This window comes from Octodon degus, unplaced genomic scaffold, assembly GCF_000260255.1.
Source record: "Octodon degus isolate 3935 unplaced genomic scaffold, OctDeg1.0 scaffold00063, whole genome shotgun sequence".
NCBI lineage: Eukaryota > Metazoa > Chordata > Mammalia > Rodentia > Octodontidae > Octodon > Octodon degus.
This window is the reverse complement of record NW_004524639.1, coordinates 8,592,854-8,607,690: the sequence shown is the minus strand read 5'-3', so window position 1 is coordinate 8,607,690 and position 14,837 is coordinate 8,592,854.

Genomic DNA, 14,837 nt, shown 5'->3' with positions numbered 1-14,837 from the left:
CATTGCCATTCATAAACTGTAGGTGCATGAATTCAGCAAAGTAAACCAATATAGTCCAGTAGCCATTAATAGTAGTGGGTTATCTGCAGTACTGGCAATTCTTCTTGACTTCTTATAACTTTTTGTTGTTCTGTTTTTTAACCAATTTTGCAAGTTTATAACTTGTAACCTAAATAACCAATTTGAAGATAGCATAATGCAACATAGCAACCATTGTTGAATTCCTATTACTTTCTTTAGTAAAATTTTGTATCATTTCTAGGGGGCCTGCCCCTTAGCTCAGTTCTTTAAGTGGCTTCTTCAACAAATCAGTCAGGCTCAGGTTGCTGTGGTTCGATCCCCACAATTCAAGCCAGCCAAACCTGCCCTGAAGGCATTCGGAGCAAAAAAAAAAATTGTATCATTTCTAATGCCTTTTTTTTTTTACTATTTTATATGCTTTAAAAATAAAAACAAATAAATGCTAATTTATTTGGTCCTTAACAAATTTAGACTTTCATTTCTCTGGACTTTAACTGAAACATTCAAGGGAATATAGCATCTGGATTCTAATATTCCCCTTGAAATGTGATAGGAAAAGATTATATTCAAATGACTGACATTATATTGCTGCATTTTGCTTTAGTATCTTAATGTTGTCCTGTGATCTCATTTTGTACTTCCTGATGGGCTACCATAGCAATGAGGCCGGACATCATTTGAGAATGAAAATAAAATGTAGAATGAAATTTTATCTTTGGGTAAGACATGGACCTGATATTAATTTAATTACTATAGTTTTCAGATACATTTCAGAACTTTTTGGATGTACCACCAACCACACTGCAACTCAGTAGTGCAGTGATTTGCTGGATGTAGAAGTAGCCTCACAAATTTGGGACCAGTACTGTCCTCATAAACTACTGACCTCCCACCTCTGTAGAAATAGCTCAGTGGTTAAACTCAGCAGGTTAAGAAAAAATAACTGAGAAATATCAAAAGAGGCTCTTCTTCCCTACTTCACCATTCTTTCAATATACAAAAGGTTTAATTTTCCTATGGAGAGGTTAGTGATTTTTGTCTCATTTATTAGCACTTGGGACAGGGTATTGGGACACACAGAACTCTGTCCCTACCATTTTTGGGGGGATATGGATCATTACAAGAAAGCTGTGTACTGCTCAAATTTCTATTAAACAGTAAGAGGCATTGGTGGTACTAACTGACTACCCTGTGACCAAAGAGATAAGTCTGTAACTCAGGACCTCTAAAATTTCCATTTGCTCATTGAAATAAGCTGTGGCTTTTACCCTAATTAATGTATATTTGGGTAGCAGGGATTGAACTCAGGATCTTGCATTTACCAAGCAGGCACTTAGGCCACTACTCTGTATCCCCACCCCCTATACTTACCTATATTAAAGGTGATATTTTATACAGCATCTTCAGATTCTTTTGAATTCCTCAATTGTTTAGAAACCAGGCAAGTGAAAGTGTAATATTGCTCTCCCAACATTGCTCATCAGCAGAGTGGCCGAGAGAAAACTACTCCTCCAAGCAACAGAGGATAGGAAATTATAGTAGTGAAGGGGTAAAGGACACTGCATAGGCTAAAGTAACATAAAAATCTGAGGGGTTCTCACCTGCAATAGGGAGGACTCTAGAAGGAGGATGAGGCTTAATCACTTCACTGAGGCCCAGATTTTAGTCACCCAAATAATAGTCTATTCTCAGAACATTCTAACTAACAAGAAAGTATTTAAGCCCTACCAATGCCCACTTTGCAAAATTCTCCTGATTCAGCAATTTCTGCAGACTGAAGCAGAACTGAGAACATGTGATAAATAGCAATATAATCAGTGACTTACTTGCTCTCACAAATTCCCACTGCCTGTGGGAATTTTCCTGATACTGGGGGACATGAAATTGCAAATAATGTTTTTCTCTGAGACTGGAAGAGTTCCTGCCATTTTCTTCAATTTTGTTGACATTTCCCCAATAATTTATGAGTTTCCCTTGATATGTAGAAGGATCAATAGCCAAGTGTGTCTTTGCGAGCTAAGTGACAAAAAACCTAACATTCTTCTGTGAAAAGCATATTACCCTTGTCATGGTCAATATTTGAAGCTAGTGAAACACAGTGGTGAGTCTTTCTGTGCATATTTATGTTTCCCCAGATATTCTAAAGCATGGTTCCCTAAAGAAGCAGTAGTTCTTCCAAAGACCTAAAAAATAGTGCTAGGGATTTCAAAGAGTCTCTGAGGAACTGCCTTGAAAGTAAATAGTAAAAACACAAGATGTTTTACATTTCCTCCTCTCCTGTACTAACAGTATCTTGGGTGTTCTGGTGTATATTTTGGGATCTCCTCTAACATTTCATCTGAAAAAAAGTTTCCGTAAGTTTAGAAAATTTGCAAATTACAAAAAAGATAAATTCTGTGATTTAGATCTCAAATGTCTCTCAAACATCTTCTGATTAGAGGTGGAGCCAGGTCGGTAGGGTTGGTAGGGGAGGGTCAATGAGGGTAAGACCTGGAATGGTGCAATTTTTTCCTCGACTCCTCTCTTCTCTCTCCACATCCTGGCTGCCATGAGTGGAGCAGCTTTCCTCTGCTTTGCTCTGCAACCATGTTATTGATACTTTGGAGCTAGCTGATGAGTTGAATTTCTAAAAATCCTGAGCCAAATTAAATCTCTCCTCATTTAAGTTTATGGGGTCAAATATTTTGTTCCAGTGATAGAAAAGATAACTAATACAGAAAATTGGTACCAAGAGTGCCATCAATGTTTTGACTACGTGGATAAAAGCTAGCCTTTGGAACCTGGTTTTTGCAAGCATCTTGCAAAACATTGGGGGTGCCAGCTAGAGAATTTCTGGAATGCTGTAAGCTGACCTTGAAGAGTGATTCTGACTGAAAGTAAAGAAAACCAGAACACGGATAGGAAAGCAAAAAGTTAAGGCCAGACTTAGCAGGCTTCAGAAGGAAATTAGGACTGTATTAGAAATGTGACTAGTGGCCATGTGTATTTCATTCTGGCAAACAATTTGTTTACATTTGTTATAAGACTTGCAATATATTCAGGATGTGGTATTGGTAGTGCTAGTTGTTGTTGTCCTTATCTACAATGACAATTAAAAGCAAAACTCAAAGCTGAAAGAGAAAAAATAGTGAGGCAGCAGTCAACAATAAAGGGGGCTGGGGAGATGGCTCAGTGGAATAAGTGCTTCCCTGGCAGTGTTCAATCCCCGGTTCTGCCAAAAAAAAAATCGAATACAGCCTTTCTGAATCTTGGAGTTGAGACATCTAAAAAACAATTTGTTGAAGATGGAAACAAAGTATATCACCGGGAATTTGGAGTGCAATGACTTGGAAAGTAGAAGCTACACACAAACTGGAGAAACAGCAAACAAGACAGAAAAAGGAATAAAGCTGTGTGGAAACCTCCCCAAGGCTCCTGGGAAGGGAGACTTGTCATTGCAGAAACAATGTAAGTCCAGAGAGGGTCAGCAGCTTCAGTGGAGAATAACGGGCCAGGCCAGAAGTGCTAGGCCAAGGAAGGTCCGCAGAAGCTACAGAAGCACTTTGCGCCAGTCTACACTCCCACCAATAGTGAAGGGTTCCTTTTCCTCACAGCCCTGCCAGTATTTGTTAGTGATTTACTTCTTTGTAATAGTCATTCTCTCTGGAATGAAATAAAATCTCAGCATTGTTTTAATTTGTATCTCTCAATTGATCAGTGAGGCTGAACATTTTTTCATGTATTTATTTGCTTTTTGTACTTTGGAAAAGTGTCTACTCATTTCAGATGCTCGCTTTTGGACTGGATCTTTAAATTTGGGGTGGGGGGGGAGTCTGACTCTTTTCAATTCTTTATATATTCTAGATGCTAGTTGCTTCTCTGACAAATAACTAAGATTTTGTTTTTCTGCTCTGTGCATTGCCTTTTCACTCTGTTGCTAATTTCTTTTGCTATGCAAAAGCTTTGTAATAACATGAGATCCCACTTGTGTATTATTTAAGCATTCCCTACACATCCAAGGTTTTGTGCATGAAGCGTTTCCCTCCAGCTGCATTTTAAAGAGTTGTGCCTATTCTCTCTTCCAGCAGGCTGTGTTTGTGTTTTAATATTTACATTGTTGATCTATTTTGATTTTTGTTTAGTGCATAGGGATATACATGGGTCTAGTTTTAGTTTTTGGCATGTGGAAAGCCAGTTTTTTTTCAGCACCATTTATTAAAGAGCCTATATTTCTTCCAGCAAATGTGTTTAGCTCTTTTGTCAAAGAGAAGATGGCTGAGTGTGTTTGTAACTGTGTTTGAATCTTCTAATGTTTTCCACTGTTCTTCAGTTCTGTTTTTGCCACTACCATACACTTTTTATCACAATACCCTTGTAGTATAATTTCAAGTCAGGGATTAGGATGTGCCTACTTTGCCTTTGTTGCCCAGAATTGTTTTTGATATGCTAAGTCTCCACTAGCTTCCAGGGGTGGAAGTATAAACTGGTGTAACCACTGTGGAAATTTCTAAAAAAAAAAACAACAAACCTAGGGCTAGAGGTGCCATTTGACCCAGCTATTGCTCTTCTTGATAGCTTGCCAAAAGAATTACAAGCCATATCACAGCAATATATGTATACCTGTATTTATGGCAGCACAGTTTCTAATAGCTAAATATTGGAAACAATCCAAATAAGTTTTATACAATGGAGTACTTCTCAGCCAGAAAGAAGGATAAACTTGAAACATTTGTGGCTAAATAAAAGACCTTGAGACCATACTCTTAAGTGAAATAAATAAGACAGATATGTGTAAATACCACTTTGTCTCTCTGGTGCAAGAAACTTAAGGGGTAAATAAGAACCAATATGCGTAGTAGATATGGTGAAACAAAAAGTAATTGTTTAAAGGGAAATTGGGAATTGGGGGGAGGGTAGAAGGGAAAAGGAGAAAATGATGAGCAAATAATTAAATGGAAATAAAAATTTGTAGGTAAGGAGGGGAAGAATTGTTGAACACAAGAGAGGGGAATGGTAAAAATGAGGAATAAAATGTACAACATACAGGTACAAATTCCCTATGCTGAATGTGATTATTATGCATATCTAAGTTTTACCAATAAGCTTAATTATATAACAAAATTTGGGGAAAAAAAGCCAGCTTGGGGTTTTACTCAGAAAATGGGTTGTTACCTAGTAAGCTAGAGTTGAAAAAAACCAGGGCAAAACCCACCATATTTAAGAGGATTAAAAAAAAAAAACCCACTTTGGGAGGAAGTTAATAGTTTAGGACTGGGCCATAAGATAACTACAGAACAACTTCACTTCAAGGTTTCTGACAACCCACAAACTGGGAAAAAATCTTAATCAAAATCACTCAGACAAATATCTGGTTTGAAAGGGCAGACGATGGCTAAAGGTGTACTGTGCAGCTTGTTTATGTGTTTGGGGAAAATTTTACCTCGGATGGGAAATGGAATCATGGATTCACACGCTGTGCTGGACACTCACTCTCCCTTCCCTCCAGTTCAGTACCTGTTGTTTTTCCTTTCAAATATGTGATTGTACTAGCTCTTTCCATATGAAAGAACTCTCCTTATTTAAATAAAAAAGTAAAAAAAAAAAACGAAATCACTCAGACAAAGAATTTCTATCTAGAACATATGAAGAAATAAAAAAAATTCGGGCCTTCAAATTTCAAGACCCAATCCAAAACTGGGTATCTCAGATGAATACACACTTCTTAGAGGAAGAAAGACAAGTGGCAAGTAAATACCTGAAGTAATATTCCACAGCACTGGTCATTTGACAATTGCAAACTGAAACACCACTGTTATGCCATCTCACCCCAGAAAGAATGGCTGCCATAGAGAAATCAGCTAATATCAACTGCTGTATGTGATGTGGGGAAAATAGAACCCTTCTCCACTGTTGGTGGGAATGCACACTGGTGCAACCACTATGGAAATCGGTGCAGAGACGCCACAAAAACTAGAATTGGAGATCCCCTCAACCCCACTATTCCTCTTCTGGGTATTTTTCCAAAAGAACTGAAAAAATCATACCACAGTGATATGTGTGCACCCACGTTTATAGCAGCAGAATTTGTCAAAGCCAAATCTTGAAAACAACCAAGCACTTATTACCTAAAAATGGACACAAATATATGTTATTTTTATACAATGGTGTATTGCTCAGCTGTAAAGGAAGACAAACTTGAGCCCTTTATATATAAAAGGATGCAACAGTACTCATAAGTGAAATAAATCAGACCCATATGGGTAATTATTGTATTGCCTCCCTAGTGTAAGAACCTGAAGAGTAAATAAAATCTAAAAGATATAGTAGATACAGTAAACCAGAATAAAGCTTTAAAATAAGGAAAAAATAATGAAAATGAGAGAAATGAGAAAAGAGAAGGAAAAAAAGGAAGGGGAAAATCATGCAAATATAAATAAATACAAGATAGGTGAGATGATTGTAATACTAATTTACACCAGTTTTTTTTAAAGAGCAGTTAATGTTTAAAATTTTCACTTTGGCTAACTATATTCTAATACCTGTAATCAGAGCAACTGCATCAAAACAGCAATGTGCAATATACAAATGATGGTTGAATATCTCTTGTTCTTCTAAATGTGTATCATTTGTCTTATCAATTATTATCATGCTCTCTTTAAAGTAAACAAAAAATAAGATAGAGAAGAAAAATTAAGGTTTATTGAGAGCAAGGGTTAATGTTTAATTATTTGACCAATCTTGTATACCTGTATCTGTTAATCTGAGCAACAGATTTGATGATAAAATCATGCACTATAACAATCATTGTTAATTTTTATTCTTATTTTAAAATTTTATACCATATGTACCATTGTATGTTACTCTACCTCTGTCTTTGCTTTTCCTATCAGTTTGTGTTGTTTTTGTTTTTACTCTTCAAATTAAAAAATAAAAAGGCCTCCCCTGAGCCTACTAGACCTCTCCGGAACAAGCCCAGGCACACCGCGTGAGTGAGACCCTCTGCTGCACTCTTGGGACCCCTTTACCCCTCAGGAGCACCCCCAAGCCGCCAAGTGAGTAAGAACTTCTGCCTCATTCTCAGGACCCTCAGACCCAGCACAAGCCCAGGCCCAGGAAGTGCCTTTTAACCCTGTGCCCTAGTAAATCTTACCCAGTCAGTTCCCAAATTCTGAACCAGGTGAAATGAAACCATAGCAGGAAAAAACACTGTGTGTTTCTTAAAACGTGACTCCCTCAGTATCAAGAATAAATATTTGCAGCCCACAAAAAAATAAAGGAAGAGAGAGAGATAGCATTCTCCAAATTGCAAACTCACATGAGGATAAGCAAGAGTAACAACACTAAGCTGAGTCAACATGTCACCATCATCATAAAAACTAGCCACTTCTCATTCTCTTGGAAGTGGACTGTTCAAGGTGAACCTGAAAATTTCTGGGTTAGCAATAGCTAAACTTCTTTTACAAACATATATACAATATATGCAAATCTAAGTAGTATCCATGACCTCTCTCCTCTCTCATACCCCACATCTGCTCCATCAGGAAGCCCCTTAGACTCTCCCTTTAAAATACATGCAGAATACCCTTGCTTTCCATCTCTTTTGCAGCCACCCCTAGTGCAAGCCACCATGCCATGTTTACTTGCCAAGTCAATTACAATAGCCTCCCAACTGGTCTATTACCTGCAGTTCTGCCTCCCATTGGTCTGCTCTATATAAAGCAATGAGGGGGAATCACTTAAGATGTAAATCAGATCATTTACATGATGTACAACTGCTAAGCATGCAACTCCATAGTCAAACTGCCACAGTTCACATTCCAGCTGTATTACTCACTGGCTGTGTGATCTTGGCCAAAACACCTAATCTCTCTGAGTAAATTGCTTTTCTCTTTAACAATGTTCTGTAGTAGCTACATCATAGATATATTGACGATTTCACGAGTTGGTACACCTAAAATGCCTTAGATAGTACCTGGAACAATAAATATTAGCTATAATCATCATGTCATTCACCTTCTCAAAACCTTCCAAAGGGATCTCATCATACTTAGAATAACACCTAAAGACTGTACTGTGACTCAGAAGATCCTACAAGAACTGGTCCCATACAGACTTCCCGATTTTACTTCTTGTCATTCTTTCCTCGCTCAGTCCAATGTATTCACATGGGCCACCTTGCTGTTGCTAAAATATACCAGATATCATGATATGTATAGCTGGTCATTTCATTTTGTTGCTTAACAAAAATTTGCTGAACACCTACTGTATAAGAGTAACTTCCCTGTGTACTAAAATAAATTGATAAGCAGAGCAGTTGAACAGATGACAGTGTGTATCATTTTATGAACAAATTTATGTCCTCTTGTCTTTCTCCCTTGAATATTGTTTCCTAAACAAATCAGAATTTAGTGAAATTTGAGCTGGAACAATGTGGATCTAAACAGAAAGAAGAGTATAGCCTGAGGATATAGCTCAATGACAGTGGTAGAATATTTGCCTAGCATGTATAAGGCCTTGGCTCCATTGAGAGGGAAAGAGAGAGTACCAGTCACCTAGCTTGATATTCTTCAGGCAATCACAAGTCTGCCAAATCCTTCCTGGGCAAAGCCTGTGTACAGAAAATTAATTACCACTCCTGTCACTGAAGGCCTTCCACTCTACTTTCTGATGAAATCACGTTCAGTAACCCCATGTGTATGAAATGAGCCTATAAGCCCTTGATGAAGGAACTATTTATATTATTTTAAAACAGAGACTAAAATCTTTAAAAATGGATAATGGACTTTTTATTAATGTAGACATGGAAAGAAATCCACATTAGTTTAGCTTATCCCTAAACTAATCATGAGTTTCAACACTGTTTCTATTTTTGTTAGGTGAACAAGAACATAGATCACTGCGCCAAGCTAATAGGAGCCCAGAGCTCTAATGAGACAGGATGCTGGATATCCCCTCCAGGATGTCCTACATCCCCCATGCTCAGAGGCTCTTTGTGGCAGTACTTAGCCAAGGAGAAGGTTGACAAAGCAGAGGGAGGACACGTCCTCAACCTCCCTAGGTTATATCCAAATGCAGCAGGATACAAGCTTCAGGGAGCAACCTGAGGGCTACAGGGCTAAATGAGGTTGGACAGACAGCTCAGAAGTAGCAGCCCACTGTAAACCTTGAAGCGCCACGTGCCTACTCACTCCTTTCTGCATCCTTATTTAACACCAAGCCTCACTATCCGCTCCCATTGCCCACCCTCAGGCAGCAAGTTGTTTGTGAATAAAACTTAAATTTTCAGAAATTTAATAGTAAATCTTTCTTGGACACAAAAGTGCTCCGTCTTCACTATGTCTATTTTCTAGTTTTTCTCTTTTTTTCTGGATTTCCTATGTCCCCACTGTGTATGGTTTTAATTATATAAGAACTACATGATATGTTCTTATAATAATGCAATTAGTACGTATAAAAGGGCTCCTTGACCAATATTTTTCTCTTCCACCTCCAAAAGAACACTGATTAGTTTGATCTACATCTCTTAAGACCTTTTCCTACTCAATTTGTTCCTATGCATACATCCAAATTTATAAAGTTTGTGGAGTTTTAAAAGAAATAGTGTGAAGTTACATATATTTTGTAATAGTTTTTTATCCTTAATAATAAGCCTAGAAGATTTTCATTGTCAATAGGTATGAGGTGACCTATTCTTTTTTAACTGATCTGTAATATCCCATAAAATAACTATATCTTTGTTTATTTAATCAGTCATCCTTGGTGGGAGATGAGATCAACTTTATGATACCAAAATATTCTCTTATGTACTTCTGTGTGCATATATTTATATGTTTCTGCAGGATATATGCAGGATTGGTATAATTAAAGGAGAAACACATCTTAGAAATTAATTGATAGAGCCAAGTACTGATTCCATAAAGAGTGCCAATTGATGGTCAACAGTAGAGCATCCATTTCTCTGTACTCTCAGTTAACATTTAATATTAACTGACTTTTTTTTCCTTTTAGTTAATGTAAGGAGTAAAATAACACCTAGCCTTTTCAGTTTGAATTCCCTAGTTGCTACCATATTCTAATATATTTTCAAAAGCTTAAAGAGCTTTGAACTGTTCCTTAACTACTGTCCACAGCTCTATTTGGTAGTCTGTCAGTACATTTTGTCCTACTTTGTACTTGATCGAAGTGAAAGCCATCTCTACTGAGAACATAAAGTACATGACAAGTTCTTAAGCTACAATAGACAAGGACAAGCCCCCATTTATATTCTTAAACTCTTTACATCCAAAAGTCCAGATCTCTGAAGTTATTTTAGTCAGATTTTGCCAAAACATGAGTGTCAAGTTGAACCCACGGGTGAGGGGCTCTGAGAAACAACATCTGTGGGAGGGTTACATGAGTGACTGTATGATCACTGAGGTCCCCACGGACACTCTTTCGTAGGCTGTAAAGAAAAATAGTATTTAATCCAGAGGCTCTTGTTACATTCTGCTGATATTCTAAGGCACCTAAATTCTACATTTTATGTGACATAGTCTGTGGGCTCCAAGTTCTTTTCACGGTGCAAAGTTATTCTGGCAATTTCTGAAAGATGCTCTAATGCACACATCTTTGCTTTGTCTTTTCGGCCACTTGGGGGTTGAGTTGTGCATTTCCTGTGGGTTGTTAACTTACTTTAGTCTACATTCTCTTTTTTCCTTACTAAGACCCCATTTCAGAGGTACTTGTCGTAAGTAAGACTGAGATGTCTTAAAATAGACTTACTCTGATTTTTCCATTTGCACCATAATGCTGAATTCATTTTTCTATGAATACCACAAAGTGACAAATCTACAACCACTCCCTATGTTATTTCCTGTCTGCTACCCAAGGCTACAGTCAGTTTATCTTTTTCTTATAGTTTATAATGTAATTTATTTCCAGGAATACTTATCTGTAGACTCTAGAAAGTACACTACCTTACATAGTTATTTTTCAAAATATTTAGCCACTGTATGTCCCAGACACACACCAGTACAACTGGATCCCTAAGTAAGGTAAACACTGGACTTTACATCATGATCGCACCAGCTGCAGAAGTGCTCGGCCTTCTTATAATTTCTTTTTCATAGGACTGACTACAAAGTCCTGTCACTAACATACAATCAGCTTTTTGTCCCCAGATTTCACACATTTGTTCAATATACATTTATGGAGAAGCCTTAGTGTTCCTTATTTTGGTATGGTATTAGAGCAAGATTTCTCCACCTCAGCACTGTTGACATTTGAAGAAGGATAATTGTCTGTTGTGGGTGGCTGTCGTGTGCAGTGAAGGTTATTTAGCAGCATCCCTGGCCTCTCTTTATTAGATGCCAGTAGCACAACCCTCTCCCAGGTCAAAATAATCAAAAATGACTTCAGACATTGCCAAATGTCCCCTGTGGGTACAAATTGCCCTGGTTGAGAACCATCATATTAAATGTTAAGGAGACACAAGAGAAAAAGATTTATGCCCTTAGTGAAATTGCAGTCTCATTTAACATTTCATTTAATATACCGATCAGTTACAGTTATATAACCCAAATATCCAATCTTCAACCAGTTATGTAGAAGCACCTGTACCTTGAGAACCTTGCCCCTAAGGTAAGCGACACAGATAATGAAAGAAATAGGCCAATGTTTATAAACTTCATAAATAGAAACTAAACCACAAATATATCTTTTAATGCAATAGTTAAGTGCTAAAGAATTGGGACTAAATGCAACTATATTTCCCCACTGACAGAATTTAATAGCTCGGAATAATTTTATTTTTATCTCCACCTGATTCTAAATAGATACAGACTCCTCTGACTTTAGCATTGATTGAGATTATGTGTGTAAAGCAACTAGCCCAGTTCTAAGTGCTTTCCATGGATCATCTCATTCAATCATCACAACCAGCCTGTGAGGTAGGTGTTATTATAACTTTAATTTTATATATGAAGGAAATGAGGTGCAAAGAAGAGTCCCAAGGTCATACAATTATCTAGCGGTATACTCAGAACTGAAATTGTCAAACACTAGTAGTACTGCTTCAATGAAGATGAAGAAGATAGAATGGTAGAGACAGAGAAACAAAGAAGCTTTTCCCCCCAGGCTCCATCTCATTCTATGGAATTAAATATGGTTCCAGTATGAAAAGAATGGTGTTATCAACCAGGTGTGGTGGTGCAAGTTAGTAATACCAGCACTCAGGAGGCTGAGGATTGTTCTATGTTCAAGGGCAGCCTGGGATACATAGTAAGTTCAAGGACCGCCTGATCTATACAGTGAGATCACATCTTTGTTGTGGTTCAAGTCTAGTTGTCCTTGCAAAGCCTCATGCACTCGTAGGGTGGACCTCTAGATTTTATGACTAATTCATGATCTGATGCCTGGATTATGGATGTGAGTGCTACACCCACAGATAGCCTGAATGCAATACAAAGAAGGGGGAGAGGCTTGCTTTCTGCTGTTGTTGCTTCAAGTGCTCCTTCCTTTTTGCTCTTGCTGTTTTGCTGTTTTTTGCCACATGAACTGCTTGCTCATGTAAATAAATAAATAAGCTTTATTTAGCTTATAATTCATGGAGGTTTGAGTCCCTACTCAGCAGTTTACAAGGCAGAGTAGGGATTAAAACCTCCATTAAACTATAAGCTAAATAAACTTTTCCTTCCTTGATTCTTTATTTAGAGTGTTTTGTTCCAAAATCAGGAGAAAAGTAATGAAGATAATGTCAAAAACAATAAAAGGAAAATAGAAAAATAAAAACAAACAAACAAATGTCCCAAACCACTTTGGAACTTGATGCTGACCACCTTTGTAAAGTGAAGCATGACTGTCAAGTCATAAAAGTGTCTTCTCAGAGAGGTCACAAAGTTGGTAGAAATCTGGCTCAAAATCAGAGAAGCAAAAGCACACCCACCCATTCAATTCCTTATACTCTCAAGAAAGAGAACTTCTGCTGTGCAAGAGGATATGGAAGGATGGAAGGGCAAAAGTAAAACTAGATACAATCACTTGCTATCACATAACATATGTGTATTCTTTAAATTTACTGTACTCTGCAACTTTTCACAATAAAACCACAAGGCCTATGTGGGATGGCTTAGCAGAATAACAACAAAAACATCAGTGACATGTTAAAAACAAGGTAGAAACTGGCAATGCACTTTAGTATGTGTGAATGGTTTAGAAATAAATAAGGAAACAGTAAATAAGGTACTTTACCTTGAGAACTTCTAATGTTTTTTTAGAAACATAGTTATTGAAACTTGTGAGTCATTGTGAAGAAAGTTACCTGAAATCAGATGGAAAGTTAACACAGTCTGGAATGGTTATGGCTGCTAGATGGCTGAGGTACGAGCTTTATGGGTTACCAAACCATTCAGCTGAGCTGGGTGCAATTTTCGGCATTCATCTCAAGTTTCTTGATGATAGAATCATGCTCAAGCAAACAGAATTTATGCCATGCTCAAGTTATTCCTTAATATATCAATTGCATTGGGACAAATTCACAGTTTCAAAATAGATATATAGCAGAACTAACTTACAAAACTTTCGCTAGTGAAAAGGTGAAAGCCAATGCCAAAGTATAGTATCAAGTATGGTCAGACTTTAGTGAAATCTCCTGATCCAGTTCCTGTGTTACTATGCATGCACTTACTTGCAATTTTAAAAAATTATATATTTTCTCTTTTGTTCCTCAAACAAAATACTGTAGAATCTGCAGTGTTTTGTCATCCTCTAGGGTGAGAGCACTGACTTGAACATGCTGCTTCCTCAACAGATGAAGGAGGAGGCTTTGTAGGGCTATTTCACATTCAGAGAAACTTCATGTTGGTCGATGCTTAGTGGGATCAGCTCTGAAATGGACAGCGACATAAACATCACCACATCAATTTTTTAAATATTTCCCTTCATTCTGTGCTTTGGAATATCTGATTCCTTTAACCTCATGTAATCTCCTCTCTTGTGGTAGCTTTACGATATATAGTAGGCAATAATTACCCATCAGTATCTGTAGTTGTCACACCTACAGATTCAAACAACAGTAGATTGAGAAAAAATTCCAGAAGCTTCCAAAATTCAAAACTTGAATTTGCCACATACTAAGCATTATGCTGAGTCCATGAGAGTAAAGCGATGTGCAAGTCTATGCTGCTGTAAGTCTTCTACCACTTCGCAGACTCTCATTCTCTCTCCAGCACTGGTTTGAGTGAACATTCTTCACCTTCTAGCTCATTTATGTATGATATTAAGACCTAGGAGGACTTATTTATTTATGTATTGTATTTTTAGGGAAGGGTCTCCTGGGTGTTCAGGGTCTCACTACTAGATTGGATTCCCAAGAGCTGGGATTACAGGAGCACATCACCATGCCCAGTGTCAATTGCCATCTCAGCGCGCCCTGGGGCGAGAGCTGGCTCGGTAGTCCCCTGCACCTGCTTACAGGCGCTTTAATCCACTGAGGTATTTAGCCAGCCCTAGGAGGACTTTTTATACTGATACATATAGACTTTTTCTTATGATTGTTCTAAACAATTCAGTGTAACAATCTTTACATTGCATTTTCATTGTCTTTAATATTGTAAGGAATTTAGAGATGATGTAAAGTATATAAAAGGAGGTTATATACAACTATTATACTATTTTACATAAAAGACTTGATCATCTGAGTATTGGAGGATCCAGAAACTAATTCCCCATGTGCTCCAAAGAACAACTATACTTTTGCAAATTTCGTAAAGCTCAATTAATTATTCTGCTAAGCAGTTTGCAACTATGCCCTTATTTACAGCCTAGTGGAGACAGAAACAAAAAAAATTAGCACTAAGATT